The sequence below is a fragment of the Gymnogyps californianus genome, chromosome 11 (assembly GCF_018139145.2).
Source record: "Gymnogyps californianus isolate 813 chromosome 11, ASM1813914v2, whole genome shotgun sequence".
NCBI lineage: Eukaryota > Metazoa > Chordata > Aves > Accipitriformes > Cathartidae > Gymnogyps > Gymnogyps californianus.
Window position 1 is genome coordinate 18,839,456 of NC_059481.1, and position 20,281 is coordinate 18,859,736.

A 20,281-nucleotide genomic window follows, 5' to 3' on the forward strand; every position below is an offset into this window, starting at 1 on the left:
TCTATGTGGAAACGCCTAGGAAGAATGGTTCCGTTTTTAGGTGCAGCAGGCACTGAAGCATGGCCATGAAGTTACAGAAAGCTGCAGATGTCTGCAAATCTGCATTTAGGGTCTTAAATAGACACAGGCAACCTGCATAGGGACACAGCATCCAGCACTGATAGAGTTAATGTGCTGAGAAATCCTTCACTGGAAGGCTCTGTTCCCTCACCCATCATGAATATACTGTTCTGGTTACCAAAATAGCTCTATTTGGAAGGGTTGAAGGCCAGAAGCTCACTGCGGTACCCATTCTTGCCCTATGCACTGCTCATTTTAAGGTCAGACCTTTAGCATCAGGAACCTGTTAGAAGAAAGAGGAATCACTTTAAAAGTTGTTGCCACTCTGGGGGTTACCCTGGAAGGTCCGAGAGGGGAAAGGGAAGGGCAGGGGCAGATAAACACTTGGCCACATGAAAAATCAGCTGCCCCTAAATTTCAATAGGTCTGCATAAACCTCCAAAACTCACCCAAAACCCCAGCCAGCTTGTTCTTACCCACAACGTTTCTAGTCACCACTATCATTTTCTAGCTCTTCTATGTGTTAGCAATGATAACATTGTCGTTGTCAACTCTGAGTTACTGTTTAATCCCTACTATCTTGATTATTGCATTACCTTGGTATACCTGTGTTAATTAAACGGAAGATGGCAGAGGCAGCTTTTACTTATGTTTTTTGTGTAGATCATTTCCCAGGCCTTCACAGGTTGTGGAAAAATAACAATACAGACACACCACACATCGTATTTCAGCTCAGCTGATAAAGCTATTTTACTCATATAGTGGTCCATGATTTTTTTCGCATATCACAGTATAGGCTTAATTACCACGCTGCTGCTGCATGGCAGCTCCCCTCCTGGTTTGTTTTTTTTTTTGTTTGTATTATTTGCAAGTTGTAATCATGTTTTCCTGTCATCCCCGAGCAATGTGCATGCGTGCGTACGGGCAAGTGCCAAGCCTGGAAAGGAAATTTGATGCGTATCCATGAATTGGAGTTTTCAAACTTTGGCTGAAGATTAGTACGTGTAAACATAGCTCTGCCCCCTTCATCTTGGATAATTGGTCACAAATGCTACTTGACACTTCTCAAATCAGACACTTTACATACTTCTGAGCATAGCTGAACTTTTTTGGCAGGAATTAATTTGCTTTGCAACTCAGCCGCTCATTCCTGGCCCGATCCCTACTCCAGTGATTTCAGTGCAATGTTCTGCCAATGCAAGAAGCACGGAGGCAGGACCAGATCTGTTTGCTAGCGTTGACGAGCCTGGCTTTGTTCACTCCCTCAGAAATACAATTACTGCAGCTAATGTTCTGCCCTTTGCCAGCCTTGATTAACAGTGGGATTTTTACCTTCGAGTCCCTCTTTCTATTCCAATTACTGTACAAGTTACATTGCATCAGGGGACATTTCAGAAAAATGAAGAAGGCAATGTAGCATCACCTGAAAATGCAACTTCGGACATGCCAGGACCCTTCCACAGCAGCATCAGCTTTATGGGAGATGGCTACAGACACCATCCGCCCCCAAAAGAGATTGTCTCAGTTTTCTCCTACCTCTCTTGCAAACGGTGCACGCTCCAGCAGAGAAGGGGAATCCATTTCTGAAGTACTGATGAAGTTTGAAGTAGCCACAGAATTTCATGCTATTGAACAGCCTCCTGTTTGCTCTGACATTGCTGTGTGTTTACTCACCGTGCACCGGTACTGCAAGAGCTGAGCAGACCATATGCTCACTTAGAAAGGCTGCCAGGTCTCAGGGAGCATTACTGTGCCTATTCCAGGAGGGGCTTGGGGCAAGAACACGTTCCATAAAGGTTTTCACTAGGAATATTGTATTTTATCTGGTGATTTATTTCTGTCCAGGCTCTGGACTAAATGGCGGTTTATCACCATATCCATGTACATCTATGAATGACCAATGGAAAATATCATTCACCCTTTATTCACTGGGATGTTGATAAGCTGCAGCATATTAAAAATATTTGTCAGTTCGTTCTTTTCAGCTATCAAGTGGGATGTGTGCCAGCATGCCCTCCTGATGCTGGCTGCTTCATCCAGAAGATGGAGAGAAAATGATGAAACAATGTCAGTTCTGGAAGAGGGCGAAGGTTCACATGAGTTATTTTAGCATGATTGTCTCGCTCATCACTAACACTGAATCTGTAAATTAGATCAAGCTCCTACCTGCAGAAGCAAAGGAGGAAACTTTGCGCTGTGCTTCAGGTATAGACCATGAGAGGAGCAAATACCTGGTCATGCACTCATGTTGCCTTGGTTCTCAGGGCTTCATACAGCTCAAAGCACTGACGAGGAGGAACCAGGACAGGAACAGTCCACACGATGTTTCTCCGGCCTCTGGTAGCTTGTGCCGCAACTGAGAGCTGAACCATCGCCCAGCGACAGTCAGGGAACCAGCTGCATCAGCTACCTCTCTGTGTGCTTGGTCCCCACACTTTCCAATCATCGTCTTGTGATGGTTCATCCCTAGAAAAGAAGAGTAGCTGGTGTTACAAGAGAGATGGCAGATCCACTGTGGAGAAGCAAATGCCCTTATTGCCCCTGAATTTGCCATGGAATAATGCAAGAGAAGACATTGCATGCTAGTATGTCTTCGGTTTTCATAGATTCTTACCTTAAATTAAACAGATGGAGACGTATCTTGCTTCCTCCTGTTTAACTCTGGTATTGGAACCATTATGGGAGTGGTGGGTGTGCTTTTATAGGTGAACAAGGCACCAATTGGCAAAGAGATGCAACATAGCTCTAAAGCCTGAGCTAAGGAGGAGGCTTAGCTTCCATTGCTATTATCTATCACTATATAAATTTAGCTTTCAAGTCCTAGACATTTTAAAATAACATGTCTAGTGTTAGAATAGAAGAGTATCGGAAAAAGTGAATTACAGGTTACAGGCTTCTAGTATTTGCAGTAAAAGAACTATTACCGTAATTACACCTATAGAGTACTCATTTATGTTGTTATTAGGGGAAAAGGATGGTAGAATTAGGATGTATGGCAAGAAAATCTTGCAGAAAGGGAGCCAAATAATTTAGCTGGGACAAAGAACTGTGATGGCTACTCAACACACTTCTGTTTTCAGCACGTGAGCTCACCGTGTGTGTGTGGACCTGCAATGTCCAGTGATTTAGGAGAAACCACTACAGGTCACTGATGTCTGATACAAATGGGAACAAACCGCAGCGCACAGAAAGGCCGGACCTCACACACAAACCCCCAGATTAGGAGCTGGATGCCTTCTTGTAACGTTGAACATCTCCATAGTCTTTGCTAGGTGAGAATGGAAATTGCCCAAATGACTCTGTGAGCTCGATACTTCACAGACAAAAACCCTTCCCCGCTGCCAAGAAGATCAAATCCAGACTCTTGAACATTTTAAATGGGACTAAAATAAGAAAAAAAACCTTATTTTCAGGGGAAAGGTAAATCTCCGTTTTGACTCGTTATTCTGTGGTTGGGGTTATGCGGCCATTATTAGTACATAGATACCCGCTGTTGTAAATCCACTGCGTTGCCTCCTGGATGTCATTACTGAAAGTAAGTGAACTGTTGCTTCAGTGGCTGAAGATTTACTTGCCTAATGCCTGGTGTCACCAACAAATTCAGACTGGCAATGACATCCTACTTGTCTAAACTAATATACAGCTTTGCATTCTCCTTGGTTTTCTTCCCATTCAGACTTAGGGCTTAGTGTTAATGTCTATCACTAACCAACATTACAGCTGAAGTGAATGAAGTGATGAATGAAGACACAGTTTGCATGTAGATAATTAGAAGTCCGGCTGAGTGGATCACATTATTTAATGTGTCATCGTCATATTTGTATTTAAAAAGCATCTAAACAATACTATTTCTTCTATAACTCCATCTCTTCAGTGCTCTGACACCAGGGATGAATTGTGTTATGCATTTTGGTAGAGATTAGTTTTCTAAAAAACGGTGGAACCACTTGAAGCTTAAATCATTGCTGTAATAAGTTAGTAAGTTGTCCCTACTTGAGAAAACTCTTGTGTCAGGAATAAAACTCATTGTTTGGCTGTGCTGCAAGAAACAGGATTATATTTAATTATGACATTTCAAACACATCTGGTTTCTTCAAGTGCAGACCCTATTGATTTACAGTGCTAATATAGAAAAGGCAGAATTAAAAAGCTGGTTTATTTAGAAACTTACTTATTCCTAAAAACGTCTGTTCAGCTCATTTTTAAATTTGATTTCTTATCCCAGGTGAATTACACTGCATTTCTGAATCTCAAGAACTGCTTGTGCCTGATAATAGCTGATCGAAGTACCAGCATAGTTCGGTCGTTTTGATTGTAAGATTTTTGTTTGTTGCTTTATTGGACAATGGTGTTTGCAAAAGAGAGATTAAGAGCACCAGAGACAGAATTACAGACCACAGTTAGTGCATGAGATTTAATATTAGTATAGGACCACAGTCTGTAAGATCAGTGGCAAATGAAACCAGCTGGCAGGCAGAATCAATGTCTTGTTCTGAAAAAACAGTAAGGAAAATCCGTGCCAGTGTTTCAGCATGACAAATGAACTTAGGCAAGTTGAAGATAATCATGATTATTTAATATTCCACAGCTTTACAACTCGATACTCTGTGGACAAAAGATCAGAAGGCTGCTGAGTCCAAAGTTTTGAATCTTTGGGTCAATATGCTTCTCATGTCTTCAGCATTTAGTTTAATTTAGGAGGAAACAGTTCTGAGCTGAGATAAGATCTCAAACAAAATTGACGTGGACTCACAACATGGCCTAACATAACAATTTAATCTATCCTGTGCTTCCCCTGAAAGAAGGCTTAATAACTGTGGTATGATTTCACCTGCTGCTTCTAACATTTGCTCATTCTTTTTTCCTGAGCAAATTTGGATTATCAGATGGCAAGCAGCTTTGTTCATGGTAGACAAACTTGAATTCATTTAGGATTAATAACAATGGGTTCAATCCTGGATTCAATGGCAGTCTTAATGAATGGAGTCTTTGGAAGACAAATATTTGTTTGTGTTAAAGAGAAATAATTAATTCTCAATTTTCCTGGGTACGAGGTGATTACAGCACATATCACAAAATGTTTTCCCTTTGTATCCAGCCTTGGGCGTACGAACTGCAGGAACGTTCCCCAAGCCCTGGCATTGCAGATACAGGCCATTGTGACCTTGTTATTTCAAAATCCGAAGTTTCACAATGAATTATTTGGTGTGAGGAAAAACATGTCTCTTTTACTCACAGTATTATCTCAGGCCCTCTTGGTGATCTGATGCTGGGGAGTAAGGAGAGAGAAAGGTCCACATCGCTGCGATCCGTCAGCAGTCATAGGTCGAGACAGGGCTACTCCGATGGAGGAATCCAGGCTGGATCTGGATTTTGGCCCAATCCTCACCATTGTCTTAGACATGGGCATCTTCCAAATTCCTGTGGGAAATCCTGCATTCTTTACTACTTTCCCTGTCTCTCGGGAAGCAACCGGAGCACACGCCACTGCCGTGCCCGGCCAGGGAGGAGCTGGCTGAGCCACCAGGCTGGGCTGCACTGCTCAAAACTGAGTACCCGCTGACCTCGGTAAAAATTAGCAGACTTCAGTAAATTTACCCTGCAGGCAATTTTACCCTGGAAAAACATCGCCCACGTTGCTAGAGTTTAGGACAACAAATTAGAGCTTTTCATACGCACTGGAAGCTTTTTTTTTTTTTCCCTTTCTTCCCCACCCCCACCCTACCCCCCCCGCCCCAGTAACATCCAGTTGCTTAATTCCATTTGAAATCACCCAGGGTAGGCACCTAAATACCTAAATAATCTTGTCCTTCATGCCTGTCAACCTCTTGAGGCACCTAACCACCTTTAGAGATGTGGTGTGAAAGCTTGTGAACGATGCAATCGAGGAGGGAAACAAAAGACAAGTATCCCTATTTGCTGCCCAAGAATCCACAAAGAATGCTGCTTCAGCTCTGCTCTGATTTCTAATTAGATTATGAGTGATGTAGGACTCTGAAGCCAAGCTGGAGTTTGTGCTAGCACTTTGCATGTATGAATGACAAAGGGACACCACTTTCATATTGATTTAAGCAAGCCAGTGGAAGAATGTTTAAACATCAAGTGCTTGATGCCCCAGTTTGCCAGAGCACCTGGAAATATCAAATTAATTCCAGGTGTTCTGCCATTAAGACAGGCTTGCTGCTTTTACAGCCACACACACGAAATGTGGCTCCCAGTTCCACAAATAAAAACTGAGTGGTTTCTGCTCCTAATGCCTCGATAACTCTGACATATTGCAAGTTCTGGAAAGAATTTTAATCTACATAGTTTTTTAAATGGGGAGGGAAGCGAGGGGGGAGGGATTTTAAATATGCTGCATACAATTTGTGATGGTCATCTCTAAAATGCAGCTCCATTATCCTTTTCCATTTGGAATGAATGAGGCTAATTAATTTCAGGCCATACTTGATGAGGTCAGCACCATACGAAGGGTGCGTGCTAGACATTGCTAATCTCTTTCAGCTGAGAGTGATGAATTAAAGATGAAGCATTCCTTTGCAGGCCTAATTTAGAATGTATATCAAAAACCTACAGCAAATAATACTATACCCTACAACAAAGGAAAACTTGTTCTCTCAGGCTCCCATGTAGGGTTGATTTTAAAGGCATTTTCATTTCACTTTGGAATTCCAGCTGTGGATGGGTGAAACAGTTCAGAAAATTCAAGCTTTCTCTCTTTCTATTGCTTTTATGGACAAAAGTAGGCGAGGGGGGGCTAAGGGAAGAGAGAAACTAGTCAGTGTTTGATCCTGTATATACTGTGATTCTGACTGTACGCTCAACATTTAGGAAAGCTGCCAGGGTCTTGTGTTCCCCAAGTACCTGTGACGTGACACACACACACACACACACATCCCGGTGCACACTGAAATTTTACTGCTGGGTTTTTTTAAGTCTGAGGGGAAAGCTATCAAGTGTCCCGTTTTGTTCAGCATCATCTCAAGGATGTTTTGTTGGACTTCGCAGGCTTTTCTCCGGGAAGCAGGACGCGTCCAGCAGTTCTGCTGGGTCACCCAACAAGGACACAAGAGCTTCCAAGCCAACACGGAGCTGTATTTCTCCGTAGGGAAAAACACCTCCCTATGCAAAAAGGTCTGGTCACATCTAGGAGCGCAGGTAGCAAAATTTAACAGAAGTAGTCACCGCAAAAGCAACCACACCGGGTCTGGAAGCAGTACAAATTGCTACAGGGCTCTCAAATTTGCCGGACTTGGGGCTCAGCCAAGCTTTGCCACCTTTCCCTTAGGCAAAGCCCCCCATAGAGTCCATAGGGGTTTCCCCCGAGTGAGGGACTGTAGGATTTGGCCCCGTGGGCAGCAAGAAATTAACCTTAATTGTCATTTCGGTATAACAGGGACTATGAAATCCTAACCCAGCCTCGGAAGGAGTCTGAAAACAATAGACCACCGGCTTCCCCACCACTTTGCTGTTTAATACCTGGCAGTTTCTTGAAATTCTTGACAGGTTGCTGCAGCGAGTTGAAGTTCCCAACTGGTGGCCATAAGCGGCTGCTGTCTTTGTATCCCAGTAGTCCTCATTAGAACAAAGCTGCTTTGAATTAAATCCAATCTACATGCCGAATCAATCTTTCAACCCTTTGATTGCTTCTGAAAATATTTATATTTCTTAATAATGCACATTTTGTCCCACAGCCTGTGATTAAACCCAGACAAGGTCCAGAGAAGCCTGAAGTATATGTGGAAGGGGTTATTTTGGACAGGAAAAGAAAGATAAAGAACACAGGTTTTTCCTATTGTGAAACCATTAGAGTGTATAAATCTAGCAATTGCAGTTGTATAAGCATCAGAGTGGAGTTGTAATAAATACAGATTGGAGTATTATAGTAACCAAATGGAGTTTATGGATTATGTTCACTAGTTCATATTTCTCAGCTACTACAATCTAACTAGCATCGTGCTGCACTCAGCTCTATTAATATTCCCTATTAATATTCTCTTTACATGTTTGTGGGGGAAAAAAAGTTAGGAATCAACTGCTGCTCTGTGTAAAACAAACATGTTTAAAGAATCATGCCCTCCAAAGAAAAAAATAAACAAGGGGATGCTGTAAAGCGACTGTGTTAGAAGGGCACGGGCTGCGGCTGGCTGAAATCGGCTCTGTTCTGCTTAAAGTTAATAACTTCCATCTGAGTGAGAATCTGGCCCTAATGCAGGGCATTTGCTGCATGAAAATTAGGGTGTAAAAATGAAGACAGTAACTGCTACTATCCCTTACTCGGGCAAATTTTGAAGGTGGTAAATAATAAGCTTTGGCTGGAGATGAGAAACACACAAAGGCTTTGAAGCTGTGCTTTGTGGTAAATAGTGTATTATTCCCTCCTCAAAAAGTCGACTACATCACAGGTAAGATATGTGGAGATGAAGGGAAGGATACATTCCTTGGCTGAGAAGTAGCCCAGATAGGGCCTGATCCTCCAGAGTGGGAATTTGCCGTCGATTAGGAAGGTAGCTGTGGCTGAGGACACAGATCAGATAAAGGCACTGTACCTGTCTCCCTCCCTAAACATAAATGACTGCCCTTGTCTATAATAAAAGGGAAAAATTGACTTCAGAAAACATGCCACAATAAATCTCCTTGGATAAAGTAGTACAATGCCTGGGTGAGAGGGAAAGAAATCCTAGAAACTGAAAATATATAATGCTTATTTAATATCATTGTCATCATCAACACCACATGGTAAATACAGCTAATATACTTTAGCAGTGGGCTGGTAAACGCTTGTCATAGTTTTGCTTGTGACAGTTTCCCCTTTTATAAAAAAGAGAGGGAAATATTCTCAGTTAAAATATTATTCATTGATTCTTTCATCACATATTTCATTATATTAAGCTGTAATTTCCAAAATACGTTGGGGGGGTGGTGTTATTATTATACATATATCCTGAGTCTTGACAGCTATTTTGCATTAATATATGATTTGGGTGCTCAGTCTTTAAGGTAGAGAGAAGGGCTTTTTATCATCACCAAAAATAAGGGGAGAGGAGTGATGAAAAAAACCTCTCACAAACAGGGACGGATCCAAAATCTAATGACATGCATGAAAATCCGTTTTGGATCAGGCCCCCAGCAGAACATCATATTGTATAACCAGTATTTTCTGAATATCTTCTATTGTTTGACAACCCTGATTTCACACTAAACTTGGAGTTCGTTTCTGAACAGAAGCTTTTTGTATAGAAACTTTAAATCATATTTCTTCGTGAACACACACATACCATAGAGGATATTGTCTTATTAAGGAGTTTAAGCCTAAAGGTGTATGCCTATTTTTAAAAGAAATTTTCTGATTGTAGATAACTGCTCAATTTGATTTAGTGTCCAATGATAGTGATGGGGTTGATAACTGAGCATTCATCGGTAATTCATCTTGTGCTAGTAGAAATTTACAGCAAAGCAGTGCTTTCCCAACACTGACAAGTCCTATTAATCTTCTTCAGACACATTTCAATAGGTGTCTCCATCTGTGCCCAACATCTAAACACTCTGGCATCACTAGGGACTTGGAGACACCTTCATTTCAGGTTACACTAGTGAAAATGTGATACTAGATTGTACTCTATTTTTAACCTAATTCTCTCTTTTCATTCAATTAGCCTTTCTTGCCTGCATTTTTCTACTCATGTGTAACATCCTTTTCCCAGGAAGAGCTTAAAAATGAGATTTAGTTACTTAAAGAGACAGAATCTGCCAGGGCAAGAGCAACCAAGAGCTTAATACATAAAAGCGGAATAATAAAGCTCACGCATACAGCGTGGAGACCGAATCGCAGCCGCAAAACACGTCCTGTGTTGCATGCCCACGATATTCTCCTCCTGATGCATCTCTTGCAGGCATTGTTCGGTTAGGACAGGTCTGAAACTAAACACCCCACCTCCAGCTGCCCAAATTTTAAAACAGTTACAGAATATTTGGGGGTTGAAATCCAGTATGTACCAAAATATCTCTGTTTGTTCAGGCTGTACGGGGATCACCAACATACATCCCCACTTCGCTTTACATATATGGCTAATGCATGAACAAACACAGCACAGTCAAATTACAGCAATAACATTTATGGGTGGATTATGTTCCAACTTCCTCGCTTATTATTAAAAGCAAGTAAATTGCAAAGCACATGGAAGAGGTAGGGTGCAAATGCGGGCGAATTTCCACTCGGAACCAAATGTTGTTTTTTCACTTTCAAAGCTGCGATGAGTTTGCTAGCAGACGCAGCACAGCTTTAAAGCTTACTCATTCAAAAATGTGTGTTTGGGTTCTTTTTTTCCTCCTTACTCCATTTACGTTTGCCTTTCAAAGAAGAGCAGATGCACACCATTTGGGTTTGGGTGGCTCCTACTTGCTCTGAACTTTCTTCTGAAAAGAGCAAACCATGAGCCGTGCGTCTGCTCCACAACTCGGAGGCAGTTTCAAACTTTGTTTCTGGCTTTATGAAGTTCTCTTGCGAGTCATATTATAGATCTAAATGACCTTATTGTAGGTGGCAAGTTTAAATGTGCCATATTAATAACTTGTTATCCAAGACAAATTAAGTCCTTATGTGTCAAAAGCACTCTGCTCTGGATTACCTACAAGACAAGTATTTATTGAATAAACGTTGGATCCAATTTCATTTTAATGTGACTGACTGTATGCTTCAGCCCCTTAGAATGAGATAAAAACACTCAGACCTATAACTGTGTTGCAACATTACACCTAACTTGTCTATTTCTATTATTGTCTTTTTAATGTGGGATACCGAGTGTTTGGGGTTTTTAAGGATTTAGTATTATTAGTATTAGTATTAGTATTATTCTGAAGAGCAAGGAGAGAGATAGAAAAAAAGACTGGCATTCAGCCTAAAGAGAAATCATTGAAACAAATTAATCCTATGCCGTTTAAATTGACATGGTAATCCATCATCAGCAAAGGGAAACTCTGAAAGCAATCTAGAATCTGCAGTGTTCTTTCACTGGCCCTCAGGCACAAAGACAGATAGTAAAAGAGGAAGAGAAAAAAAAAATCATAAAAGTTAGCAGCACCTTAGCAAGGGGAAGGGCTAGAGAGAGCAGCTTTCACTTTTTCCTGCTTTCAACCGTCCAGTTCAGAAAGCAATGCTGATTAACCTTCAGCCGTTGCCTACTAATGTTTACTTCTGTATGTCAAATCATCTTCGGCTGCTGAGATATGAGTAATTTCAAATAGTGCAGAGCCCCCATCCTATATAAACTCTACCATTGAAAACTCTGCCAAACATCAACTTGGGCATTTCTGCTTACAGAGGGCCTTTTATTAGCCTAAACTTGATCGTTCCAAATGGACAATAAATTCTATCTTCACAGCCCTGGAGAAAAGAGCTATACTATCCTTGGGAGTTTAATAGCCAGGATTTTCACAGAGCTAGCATGAAAAAACTGAGGGTTTTTTTCTGGGGTTGGGGTATTTTTTTTTTTGTCTATCCCCTGCTTTCTCAGCAGGGCTGTCCACTACAATGTATGTTTCCCAAGGGTTTTTTCAGTCTAGTTTTAAATATCTAAAGTGATGAGACTTTGTGCACCTTTAAAATTTTATTGTACTTATGATCAGAAGAAAACATAAACCTCTTGGGCCATGAAAGCCCGTTGCAATACAGCCATTATCCCTATAATGTCAACAGAGCTACAAAATTCTCTAGAAATAAACCTTTTAAGAACAGCTTTCCCTGTCTCGTGTTTTCTTTTAAGGTCAGTGGTGCATCACTTTTTGGAAAACGTTTCCCTTCTCTGGCCAGGTTTAGCAATCTGAAATAGAATGTATATTACTAAATGAATAGGTTTAATTTTAGGCGCTGAAAAAATAAATAGAAGAAGAGAGCTAGGGCAGGAATAATACCTTTCAGTTAGAAACAGACATAGTAGAAAGAAAAAGTCAGAACTTTAGTGCCAAGGGCAAAGGGGTGAAAGGCTGGCTAATACAAACCATATCCAACATCTGCCCTATTTTAATTTAGCAGGGATAAAGTTTCTTCTTTTTTATTATTAAGAAAACTTTATGTGGCAGAGAAACCCATGAGCTATGTTATCAGAACTGTTTTATTGTCACACTGAAACTCAGAACTATTAAGAATTGGTGGGGCAAAGAGATAAAAACTCCCCTTCTCTCTCCTTTTATACTCTGTGACAAGCCTGGGCTCGGGTCCTGCTGTCTGGGATGTCCTTTTCATGTCTTTATGAAGTACTGCACTTGGGGCTGTAATATAAAGGGGAGGTTAATTGTTCAGGATGGGTCCAAATGATTGATTCTCCAGGTAAAAAAAAAAAAAAAAAAAAAAAAAATCTGAAGATTTAAAACAAAATACTACTGCAAAGACATTTGCGGTAGTCGCCCTCAGAGATGAGCGATGGTGGTGGTGTACAAGCGTAAAGAAGGGCTGGACTGGGGACCTGTATGAGAAACAGCCCAAATTGCCAGGCTGGAACGCGATCTCGCTCCATCTAAAAGTTTTCCACCTCAATAGTGCAAATTCTACTATAAAATAACAAAGTATACTAAAACACATGTGAGTAGCTGCAGGAGTAGAAGAGCAAATTGGTTTCTGACAAAAGAAGGATGAATACCTTTGGATAATCTAAACTTAGAATTTGATTGAAAGCATAACATTCCTTTAAGCATCAATGTGCTTAGGATCCAAAATATGGTTATTTTATTACCAGTTAATACTTAGATCAAAGCAAACCACTGTAGCTGGAAGGGACATTCTCTCTGGAAATAAAGTTCCATGTAATTATTTCCTATTAAAAACTAAAACTGGTCTTAGATTCAAAAATTTGTGCTTCCTTACATGTGATATAATGCAAGCTTGTCAAGAGAGAACAGACGTGCCATTTTTCACTGTTTGCTGCTATCCCTTTGCTTTAAAGTTTTCGGTTTAGCTTAACCCTTTGAATGTGAAAAATTCTCATCCAATTTACCTCAGTCAAACACAGGGGATTATTTTGGATAATAATGACTAATTTCTTACAAACAGGAATTAGAATTTGATATAAACTAGCACCATTTTAAATAAAGTGTCCAAACGTAAGGAGGTAAAATATGAAGAAAATGATACAGCGATTGATAGGCAGTTGAAACTTAAACATTAAATTGTAAACAAGTGATTTATTCTTGGGTAAAACAGCTCATCTTAATTCAATCCGGGACACGGAGTTTAAAATATGCACTCAAAATATTTCCAAGAAAGCTGCAACCTTTCAGAGGAGAGAGATAAGAATGTATTTTAATTATGAGGTTATAAATATGCGATCTATTTTTTTTTTTTACCATCCCCTAATGTGGTACGTAACATTGTTCAGATGCACTTATATATCTATCTGTCTGTCTCTATTCCTGGCCAGGGTTTTGTTTTTATTTTCTTTTTTCATTTTTTTTCCTGATAGTTCAATCTCTATTTATGTCATCTCTGAGGCAGGCCTCGGAAAAAAAGAATCTGTCTTTCTGTATTTATAAACTACCGCAGAATAAATAGGGAATAGTTCCTTTTTACAACTGATGGGCTAGTATTATAAGTAGCAATATGAAATATTTAGACACAGTATTTCAAGCTTTCCGGCTGCTTCTGATTCTGCTAATTATTTTTGATCTGTCACTCAGAAATAAAAAAAAAAACTTTAAAGAGTTCATTAGGACTGCGGAAAGGAAGAAGAGTCAGATACAAGGCAGCAATTATAATTTGGTTTTAACTTTTCTTTTTTTTTGCTGACTCCTCAGCTATATGGTTTAGTAGAAGGATGGCTACAATATAATTCTATATTAAAAGCTTGTTAAATAGGGAAGGAGCTGAGACATTCAGCTGGGATATTGTTTGCTAGCTCAGTTAGTATCCAAAGAATTTGAAAGTACAATAAATGTATCTGAAGATCATATCTAAACATACTTACCAAAAAGTACCCACCTCTCTCAGCAGTTCACATATTTCTGCCTTCTGACTGGGAGGAAAAAAAAAAGCAGTTCGGATGTATAGGTTAAGATTGGCGTATGGCAAGGTTTGTGTGAAATACAAAGAAACCTGTATTTCACTCAACAATTTCATTGCTTAAACATATAGTTTAGAAGCATCTTTTCCTTAAACATGTGGTTCAATAGCATTCTCTTCAAAGGAACAATTCAATGTGTTAAAAGATTTAAGAACAAAGAATGTGCTGCAAAATGCAAATTCTTACAGTGTTATACTGTCTATGCAATTATGTATGTAGGCAGATAGATATAATTTGAGAGTTATTAACTTTCAACATCAATGATGTACCCTGAATCAATACAATGTAACTACCTATTAAAATATAAACCAGGTGTGATACCAGGCAAATACAGTCTGAGAAGCTTTTCTAGATGTTTTTTTTCTTTAAAGATTACAGCTCTACTGTGGACAAGAAGCTCAAGAGATTGCTGCTGGTCCTAAAGATGGAGATTGCTTTGCTTTTTGCAATATCTGACGTTTCTAGAATGTTTCATTTCCTCCACGTTTGGAAAAAAAAAACAAATTATTTTTTAAAAAAACTCTGAAACGGTAGAAAGGGAATGAATTGTCTCACAAACGTCTGTACATTTATGCACCTCTCGGTGCATGGGAAAGAGAAAAGTTCCCTTTCCATTTCCATTTTTCCTTTGGCTCAAGGGAGGGGAACGAAGGGAGCAGAAATCATTTTAAGCCTTACCCCCCCGTCGGATCGACCCCTCTTGCAAATCCCTTTCTTCTGCCCTCCCTCCCCCAAACACACAGCCTAGCGCAGTTAACCTTGGAGCAGCGCTGGGGAGGGAAGGGTTAATGAAACCAAGCTCTTTACGACCTCCAGGGTCAGACTCTTCCTATCTGCAATCTAAGGAATTAGGTAAGGAGGTTATAAGATTATAGTGAAAGGAGTTATAGGCCCTCGTAGCCTCACACCTGAACATATTGGGCTAATCCACTGGGATTCTTAAAAATCGCTTCAGCTATGGAAAACTGTTAATTAGGCTGAGTCTATCCCGAGGTTTCCTGTTGCATTAGTGATCCAGCCGAGCTGCCTGCACTCTATAGGCTCACATGAAATGCGCTTAATACGCCTATATATTTTTTTTTTCTTACCCCCCCTTCTCCACAACTAAAACCAGCGTCAGGCACTGATTTCGGGAGAAAGCAAAGTTTGGGTGAAATTCAGCCCGAGAGATGAACAAAAGTCATTTTTCCTCCCCTCGTCCCTGAGCCCTGAGTGCCCGGCAGGCTATTTGCAGCTGTTTCTAACTTCAGTGTTTGTTTACAGTAGCAAAATTAGCACTTGGAGGAGAAGTGAAAAGCTGTTTTCACATCAGTTTTACTCCTCGGTTCCTAGCTTTTAGATGTCTTTCCTCCCTCCCAGCAATCAACATCATTTAAAGCGCGGCTCAAACTTTCTCTCGCTCCTTTGACTTAGTTCACTGCAGCCGCATCCTATTTGCTGCTGAAGAAAAATGCACAGGGAGAAGGTAGCGTTTGAACACGGCCCAAACATCAGTGAGTCGAGGCAAAAAAAAAAAAAAAAAAAGAAAATCCCGAGCATCCCTAAAGAACGTATTTTAACGTCTCTTGGCAGAGCCCTGCCCTGCTCCCAGCTTTCTGCCCTTTGGCACTTAGACATTTGCTTGTCTCCAGCAAAGTTTTCTTTAATCCGCCGAGACACCCGAGGGCTGTACCTGAGCCACGGCTGAATTGCTCCCTACGGCCGAGAAAATCCTGCAGCAGCAACTCCCCAACTTCAATACTTAAAGCACGGGCTGGTTTTAGCCATTTTGTCATTTGCAGAAATGCTGATTTTTTTTTCTTTTTTTTTTTTTTATGTCGTTTGTGGTCACCCTCGAATGGCAGTAATCTGTAGATTACATATTACGAGCCTTGTCATTACGTGGATAAAATGAGGTGGTTAAACGCTAAAATCCATTTTACTCACCACATTTGCTTGGGGGGGCGGGGGGGGGGGACACACACAAGGAGAGGGGAGAACGAACTTGTAGGAGAAGGATTTAAACCCCTCGCATCTGAGCTGGATGTGCCCTCGCTTCTGCTGCTAGAGACCTCCCTGCCTGGTGGACACACGGGGCTGGAGACCCCTCAACTTCACCTCGAAGTCAGGCGCCCGTTTGCTCCAGCCCTCGCCTTCCCCTCGCTCCTGGGTCTTTTGTCCCCATTTTCGAGGTGTCTCAGCATTGCTCCACAGAGGCGACTTTTCCCTGCCTCGCCTGGATTTGCTCTGTAGCATTTCTAGGCTCCTACTCGCCTCCTCTCCCCCCATTTGCCTCTTTCATGTGTGTCCCTGATCTCTCTCCAGCTGATGCGATTCTTTAGAAACGCGGGTCTTATCCCGTCCCTACCTTTGCCGGGTCTGATTAGATATTATTTTTTCATTGGCTCTGCTACAATGGGTTCCTCCCTTTAATCTCTCGATATATTTTCCCCCTCCCGGTATAACCAAATCCATGAAATTCACAGCCTCTCTCTTTGACACGACTGGCTCGTCTAATCACTCCATATCGATTTCCCTAACTCTTTTCATCCAGCTGAAGACACATCTTAAAACACTCCAAGCCAGAGTGTGCTCTTTGCTTTATACACACTAATAAAATGATTTACCCTTCTCTCTCTGCTCTCCTCACAGGAGAAAATCGTTCAAGTCCCGGCTATTTGTGTGTGATCAGTAAATATTTAGTGTGGCGACATCTTCAGCTCCTCTCCTGATCAATACGCAACCCAACAGGAGGTGGACTATTGTCCGGGTAGTGACTTGCTGAGATCTCCTTTAGATGAATTCTTTGCCCCCCATACAGTCTGTTATGATTTATCCTCGAAGGTAACCAGTAAAGAGAAATTGAGGCTCTAAAAACGTCTGTTTCTAACCTGTTTACCGTGACATTAAAGCACCTAAGCAGGGAATGGCTTATTCCTCCCCGTCTCCCATCTCTCTTTGATGGGTTAACACATCCAAAGCGCTGCTAGAAAATGCATATCAAACCGGGCAGCCGTCGCACGGTTGCTCCGCATCCCTGTACCCCTCTGTCCCCTCTTCCCCGGCCCCTCCAGCAAAAACCCGTCCTGTCTCTGCGCTGCAATGTCACGGTAAAGGGGCGATTCCCCGGTCCCACTCTGCAGCATCTCCGGGCACTGGACTCGCTCCCACAGCTCTGCCTCGGCGGGTGGGTATCGAAGTGCCCAGGGATGGAGGGCACTTCCCAGGAAGCCCAGGAGTACTCCCTCCTCCTCCTCCTCCTCCTCATCGCATCCCGCAGCTCTGCCTGCCCCAGGATCAGGCTGAGGCAGGGCTGGGGGCTGATTGCTTTTTTGTTTGTTTGTCTGTTTAGGGGTTTGGGGTTTTTTTTTGAACGACGTGGAAAATCTGCAGTGAAGAAAAAAAATAATAATGGAAATGGAGAAGAGCTTAAAGCCCGGTTCCTGTGGTTAACCATACACGAGAGCTTTCCCAGGGTGATAAAATGGACAGAAAGAGAAGTTCGTGTGTGTATATGTGTATGTTTTATCCTGATCTGTTATTTCACTCCTGGGAAAGCCTATGCCTCGAATAGGAAATATTTCCACTTGTAATTACCCCAGGACTGTATGCTGTGTGCCCGCTGATCTCCGGTTAGATGTCTGTGCAGCACACCCAGGCGAGACAGCTACGCCTTGTGTGCGTGCGTCTGTCTTTGATGCAGGGCTGGGTGCCTATACACAATAGATACACAGTTATATCTGTAATGTGTGTGTGTGCTTACTCACATCATGTCCTGTAGCCCTACAGAAGCGCCCAGCTATTTATTTTATTTCCGTGTGTGTGCATTTGCACATCAGCTATAGGTCGAAGGCATTTATCTCTGTAAATGTACATTGCATGCCTACGTGCTGCATAAATATAGGGCTGTGTATTACAGATGTGTGAGTGTTATTCAAATCTAAAACCAGCTACATCCACCTGTTAACTTTGTTTAGAAACCACTTTCACTAATGGCTTTTCGCTAACTTATTCAGTCCGTTACTCGAGTATAGGAGGCAATGGAGGGGAAAAATCCATATGAAACCCTGCTTACAGCCTCTCTTCGAGAGGACACTTTACACACCTTGCCTAGACAGGGCTCCTATAGAGCGCTTATCTCTCGAATATATCTTTATACTAATGCATACTTAATTGGTCTGTCTTGACTGTCCATATAAAACAATTTAATTAGGGTGCTTTCTGCTCTGGAAAGAAAGAAAAAAAATCTGCCCAGCATTTATTGTATTTAGCACCAATACAGGCAGAAAATGTTGCACAAGTTTTTGGTTGAAAGAGCACCTATGTGTCCATTGAAGGGCGTTGATCCGAAAAGACAGAGAGGACAAGTAAAATCGATTTGAAGCGACCCTCTCTGTCCCTTTCACACCATTCAGACACTCCATTCCTTCTAAGACAAAGACCCAGCGCCTTGGGAATGCTGGCAAGGGGGAAAAAAAGGAGGAAAAAAAAAAAAAAGGGAAAAAAAAAGGCTTCAATCCCCCCAAGCAAAAGGGAGAGCTCTGAAATTCCTTCATATTGCTGTTATTTACCCCCCAAGATACGTTCAACTCCAGGATTTTCTTCAATTCGGCATCTAACACTGCTGCTGCGAGGAATGTCCCTGGAAGGGGAGGAGGTAATTATGGCTATTAGTGCTGCGAGCCCAGCCTCAACCTTGGTCACTCGCAGGCTTTTAGGGTTAAAATAGCCCTCACCTCTGACCCCTGCGGAGCAAAGTTGTAGCTATCGCCACAAGTTGGGCCAAAGTTTTCAAATCCAGGGCTGGGCAACACCGGAGGGGGGAAACTTCTCCCTGGAATTATTTTTGGTTGGGATTTAAATCATCTTTAGTCTATTTAATTGCCTTTCCCTCCTCCTTTTGCCAAACAATCCTTTTCGGAGAGGTCGGGGGGGGATCTCAAAATGCCCTGCTCCCACTACCTTTCCCATTGCTATTTCCATTTAGGTTTAATCTGGCAGTTTGTTTTCAAGCATGAAAATGGTTATCATCAAACTGGATTACTAGGTCATCCTTTCATCCACGGATCTCAAGAATAAACGGGGGGGGGGGGAGTGTCCCCCCTCTTTAGGCTTTCCCCACCACGACCCGTTCAGCTCTACAGAAAAGGAGCATTTGGAAAAGGGGGAAAAGGACGAAAAGCTTGCATTTGTCTCCTGTGCTTTCTGTGCACCTTCACGATCCTCCTCGGCAAGGGGGGATTTTGGAGCTGGGGGGGGTGGGGTGGGACGCAAAGTGAGGAGGGGAGAGAAGCCACAGATGCAAGTACCCCTCTGGCAATAATAAAAATTCATTCAAGTGGGCTATGTCTCCATCTTCCATGTACTGATTAGACTTAACAAGAGTGGAAACTTGTGTAGACCATATTTATGGTATTAACGAGCAGTTAAAAGATTTATCCTTCTTCTGATCAATATTGTTCGAGCCTGCCCCCCCCCCCCCCGCCCCGGCCCTCCCCGAAGGCTGCAATGACAATCGCCTTCATACTTTTTCATCACCGATCGAGGTGGCAAAACCCTTTTGTAATTTTCATTAGCCCAGTAAACATGCAATTAACATGCAGCACTGTGGTTAACTTAATTCCTGTTTTAAGGCAAGGACAAGCAAGAAATGGAAGAGCGTTTGTTCCATTTGTCAAGTATGACACACTTCTTACCCTAACAGTTTCTTAAAATAAAAGCTCGGCTCCCCACCACCACGACCACCACCCCTCTTTCCAGAAACCCCCCACACTGACACACACACACACAAAAAGGAGCAGGAATCCATTAGTTGGAGAGTATTCTCCTGCCAAAGGCGGCATAATGTATTCCAAATTTTCCCAAGCCCTCACTGTACTGGGGTCCCGTTCCCCCCCCCCCCCCCCCGGGGAAGGGGGCTGACGAGCTGATATTTCTCGTGGGTGAAAGATTCAGCCTCCTCCTAACCGTATTTTTTTTTTTAATAAAATAAAACTAAACGTGCTTCCCATGTCTAAAAGTTGCCATGTTTGTGAAGGGGGTGGGGAAAAATGTCTCCAAGGGTTTCAATTAGCAACAAATGATTATTGCAACGGATTTTTGGTAATGAAAAAATGTGGAGTACCTCTTTCGAGCTGGGATCTCAGGGGCAGTGAAAGAGAGAGAGAGGGGGAGAGGGACAGAAGGAGAGA